Source organism: Bidens hawaiensis, unplaced genomic scaffold (genome assembly GCF_021521415.1).
Source record: "Bidens hawaiensis isolate Kalapana, Puna unplaced genomic scaffold, B.hawaiensis_p1.1 tig00022524_1, whole genome shotgun sequence".
Lineage (NCBI taxonomy): Eukaryota > Viridiplantae > Streptophyta > Magnoliopsida > Asterales > Asteraceae > Bidens > Bidens hawaiensis.
Genome location: NW_027493513.1, coordinates 285099 through 290592, shown reverse-complemented (window position 1 = coordinate 290592; position 5494 = coordinate 285099).

Sequence of the window (5494 nt, the reverse complement as noted above, 5' to 3'; positions counted from 1 at the left end):
GAAGTAGCTCAGGCGCGGGCTGTCCGGGAGGAGAACAGGAGGCTCTCCGCCGTTGCTGCGGAGAAGGAGAAAGCCTTCAAGGCCCTTGAGGTTGAAGTTCAGGCCCGTCTCGAGGCCCGTTCCAAGGCTGCCCAAGTTGTTAACGAACAGCTTCGGTTGGCTAAGGAAACCGCTCGGAACGCAACTGAGAGGGCCACCAGGGCTGAAGCTGTTGCTGAGCCTCTACGCACCGAGAATGAGGAGCTCAAAGCCAAATTAGAGAGGCTCCAGCAGGCTCATGACGCCTTGGCCATGGAAGACGCCAAGAAGCTTCAAGAAATCTTGGACCAGAGGGGTATGCTTGACCATATTGAGCGTAAGCTAAAGGGCGTTGAAGAGGCTGCTGCTAAGGAAGTGTTGCTTGCCAACCTTAACAAAAGTGAAGCCGAACGCGCCCGTAACCAAGCTCAAGCTGCCCTCCAGGAGGCTCTGGTTACCAAGGAATGGCTTCTACGAGAAGCGTTGTCGCAGGTAAGCTTAACTTCATAATGTCTTCACGCTTATCTTTATACTTAGAAAATGTTTTGATACTTGTATTTTTGTTTTGTAGGTTATGCATCGGGTCTTCACGGAAACATCATATGATGATGCCATGAGCGCAGCCCTCAACGCTTCTCATGAGGATGGGGAAAAGGCTGGCTTCCTGCTTGGTCTAGGGTTCGTTGAGAAGGGCATCCCGCCTTCCAACTTCCCTTTATATGATGTGGATACTGAAGCTGCTTATGACCAAGCAGTGAACCAGTATGTTGCCTTCCAGCATCCAGTGGTGGAGAAGGTGAACGAAGTTGCTGCTGCTGATGATGGGTTAACCATTCTCAAGACCTTCCTTGAACCGCCACAGCCAACTGATGGTGCGGGTACAAGTGGGTTTGGAGGGAGTGGTCCTGAAGCTTGAACCTTTAGATCCCTTCCCACTGTTAGGATAGGTTTATGTTTTTGTATAGATTTACACTCTTGTAGGCGGGTAGATACCTGGCCATTCTTGTAATACTTGAATTTTTATGGAATGTAAATCTTTTGTGCGGGTAGGACCGTCACTCTTGCTTTATAAACGTTATACGAGTTGCTCATGCATATTATAGTTTAATTTGGCACTTGTTTTTCCGCATAAACAATATATGATTCGCTTGTGCATACTTTAGTTTAACTTAGCAATTTCTTAAGTACTTTGAATAAGTTAACCTATCAACGTGGCAGATAATAGGTTAAAGTTTTGCTTCCTCTTTCGTGATTGTGCGGCTAAGACCGTCACTTGCACTTAGTAGGATGGCTAAACTTTACCTATATCTGACCTGCTTGGAGGTTTTCCTCATTTTTTCCTTGAAGATATTTTCTAAGTGTTCTGAATAAGTTAACCGTTCGACGCGCCGTTGTCAATAGGTTAAAGTTCAGTTTCCTCTATCATGATTTGTGCGGTTAGGCCCGGCACTTTCATTTAGTGGGATGACCGAACTTCACCTATGACTGACCTGCGTGAAGGTTTGCCGTTTTTTGTGTTTATGCGGGTTTTGCCGCCTTCCACACGCAACGATTTCTTCACACTTATTTATGCGGTGAAAACCGGCATATCAGTGTTTTGAATAAATTAACCGTTCGACGCGCGGTTGTCAATAGGTTAGTTCGGTGTCCTCTATCATGATTTGTGCGGTTAGGACCGGCACTTTCATTTAGTAGGATGATCAAACTTTACCTATGACTGACTTGCGTGAAGGCTTTCCTTATATTTTCTTTAAAAATTTGTCGTTTTGTGTTTATGCGGGTTTTGCCGCCTTCCACATGCAACGACTTGTTTTCCCACTTATGTATGCGGTGAAGACCGGCATATCAGTGTGGAAAGTTCATTAAGTATAAATGTAAGACCATCAGCGTCAATGTGATAAGGAGAATCATTTCCATTAGAAGTGGCTCTGGGCCTTTTCTTTTACAAGTTTGGAATTGATCTACATGCAGACTGTGTAATTGAGCTCCCTTCCATGTTCTTTGGAGTGTCATCGAGCCTTTCGAGCCGACATGCACTTGGTTCGGAATCTCGTTGTTTACGCAGTATGTAGTCTCCGACATTGAAGCTGCAGTTTTATTCGTGTTTTCCCCAACTGGGGTTCTACACGCATTAGCCTGCTCAGCGTTCATTACGCCACGAGGTGCGTGAGCGTCCCATCTCTGACAAATGCTTTGACGATGTCCTTTAAGTCTACGCATTCCTCGGTGTTGTGGCCTCTTGTCTTGTGGAAGTCACAGAATTTGCTCTGATCAGCGTTGTGACGCTCTCGGATTATTGGAGCCTTTGGCCATGGGAGTCTCTCGGTGTCGAATATCTCGGTGACGCTTTTGGTGAGTGGCGTCCATCTGGAGTTCCGGTTTGACGACGGCATGTTATCCTTTCCGCCTAACCGAGGGTGCGAGCCGGATGAGGTGTCAAAGTTTACCCTTGACTGCCAAATGCCTAGCTTCCTCTTTTTGTTTAGTCGGGCGGTAAGGACATTGTTTTCTCTTGTTTTCTGGGTGTAGAGGTTTGTGCTCTGGGGAAGATCTCTACCCAGTTGCTTTTTCCGTTTCCGCGAAGCGTTTAGCTGCTGTCATGATGGCATCCCATGTGGATGGCATGCCATCTTTACCCGTTAAGGTGCGGATGAGCTCTGGGTCTTTTGTGCCCTGGATGAAAGCAGCGCGAACAAGATCTTCGCTAATACTACCCAGACTTAGCTTCTTTGAGTTGAAGCGAGTGATGAAGTCTAGCAAAGATTCATCTTCCTCTCGAATGCAATTGAGGATTGTCCATTGCTCTTCGGTATACTTTCTTTGTTGGCTGAAGTGTTGGCTAAACTTCTGTTGGAAGTCTGCCCAATCATAGATGTGGTGGACCGGTAGACGGTCAAACCACGCTCTAGCCGCTCCAACTAGCGTCATCTGGAACATATTACACCACGTGGGTTCCGTCCAATTGCTGACAGTTGCCCCCGCTATGAATCTGTTCAAATGATCGTCTGGGTCGGATATACCATCATAAGTGCCGATGTTGGCATCTGCTTGGCACTCTTCGGGGCAATTGCTTCCGCAATGTCCCTTGCAAACTTGGACGTTCCCGCATTTGCAACAGTTGATCTAAAAGCTTTGTAGAAGTCACGTGGGTTTCTACCCGCGTTTTTTGGTTTGAAAGTTTCTCCCAAATTCCTTCTCGGTTGGAAGTCCGTGTCCTTACGCTTCCCTTTCGCCCTATGGCGAGGGTTTACGTCGGTGTCGGATTCCTCCGAATCATCGTCCAAGTACTCGCACTCATTGCTCATGTTGAGCTGTTGTCGAGTGCTTCCGAATTCGTCAGCCTGTTGGAGTGAACGTAAGCGTTCATCCAACTCAGCTTGGAATTCCCTTTGACATTTTTCCGCCCACGCTTTAACTTGTTCAAGTGTTTGGCGGGGGGGGGGGGGGGCTCGTCTGTTGTCTTTCCACCTGGGTATCAATGAATCCCAGGGGATGATTGTTTACTGCACTTGCCCCGGCTCGGGTAACCGGGGTAGTGTTCGTAAAATTTACTGCACTTGCCCCGGCTTGGGTAACCGGGGTAGTGTTCGTAAAATGTGTGTATTCGCCGGTGTTCCCCCCAGTAGCTGGGGTTATGGTTACCGGGGTTTCTTGGTTACTCCCTGGCCTGGGGACCTGAGTAACGTTAACCATCTTTTCGGAGGTTTTGAAAAAACTGAGAATTAGTTCTAGCTTTTAGTCCCACGGATGGTGCCAATAAAGAAACACTAATCGACCCCGGGCAGATTACGGATAATCTGGGGGTTAAATAGATGTTTCCCAGGAGGGGTTATGTCCGGCAAAGATGGTTCTTCTGGTGACCTGCAAAACAGACACCGTGAGCTCGTCACTTAGAAGGGGGGTACCTCCTTGTGACCACCCTCCGGCGTGAGAATCAGACTAGATTGCTCTTGAATATAAGTGTATATTAAGAGATTGCTAGAAAAGATAAGATGTGATAAGGTAATGTAATGTGTCCATACCATTTGGAGTATTTATAGCCGAATGTAGGTTTCCAAGAAGGTACAGCCGGCTGAATAGTATTCCTGTTCTGCCAACTGTGGGCTACGCACATGCCATGCTAGTGGTTGGTGGGTAGGCAGCGGCTGATAGTGACCAGGCCGGATGTGTACTATTCCTGTTCCACCAATTGCAGGCTATGCACGTCCTCCGACAGGTTGGTGAGTAGGCAGCGGCTGATAGTGACATACAGTACAAGAGCGTGCTGCTCGTCATACTGTTGTCAGTGAGCTGTCGTCTATTTGGTCAGATCTTTTGTCCATACCTCGTCAGGTACAGTACAAAAGATCCTCCAGTATCGTACGGACTGGCCCATTTGGGCGGGAGTTTTCCCGGCTTTGTGCGGGAGTATTCCCGGCTTGCTCACTCCTTCTTCAGGTGACATTACTGAATTATTTAAGAGTTAAGTGCCTTGTGCGTGTAGCCTTGCTGCGCAGGTAGCCTTCCCTGATGGCTTGTATCCGCAGCTGCGGGAACAGGCGGGGTACTTCACCATTGGGAGGCTTTTCCTGCGAGAACAGCTTGCGTACTGCGCGTAAGGACGTCACGTCTCTGAGCATGGTGGGTCCTGCGGATCCAGTTGGTTTCTGCGCAGACGTCTCTTCAAGGTGAGTCTTGCGAGTTTAGCCTTTGCGCAGACGTCCCTGTTGAAGGTGAGTCTTGCGGGTTCAACTGCGCAGACGTCCCTCTTTGAGGTGAGTCTTGCGGGTCCAACTGGGCTCTGCTGGGACCTACCTCTTCACAGTGAATTCAGAAGTGATAAGAAGTACAACGGCAAACACAAGAAGAAATCTCTTAGAAAACATTTTGCCTTGGTTTTATATAAGAAGGATGATTAAATAAGTGTGTTACACTCTCTATTTAAACAGGCATGAAGATACATACAAGAGTATGTTTAGTTGTTGATTTTTCAAACACGGGAAAATATATTTTAAAATTTTTCAATGAGTTTGACAAGCTGCATAAAGTTTAATGAAAGCGTAAATTTTATTTTTTATTTTTTTGCCTTGGTTTTATATAAGAAGGATGATTAAATAAGTGTGTTACACTCTCTATTTATACAGGCATGAAGATATATACGAGAGTATGTTAGTTGTAAATTTTTATTTTATTTTATTTTATTGGCACACTCATCTTCCTACTTATAAACTACATAAGAAATACTCTGTCTCGTGATAGGATTTGAACTAAGAGCATTCTCAATCCATCCTCTAAATGTTTATGATTGAGTTTTGCAAATTATAGGATATGATTTTAAGTGCTCTTGAGCATAAGAGAGAAAAAAGTTGGTGATTTTTTTTGTAAATTTAAGTAAACTTTGTTTGCCCGTATTTATTTTTTAATATTTTAATATTTGTTAAATTGGTTGTGAGTATAAGAGAGAAATGTGCAATGATAAATATATAAAGGAAAATAT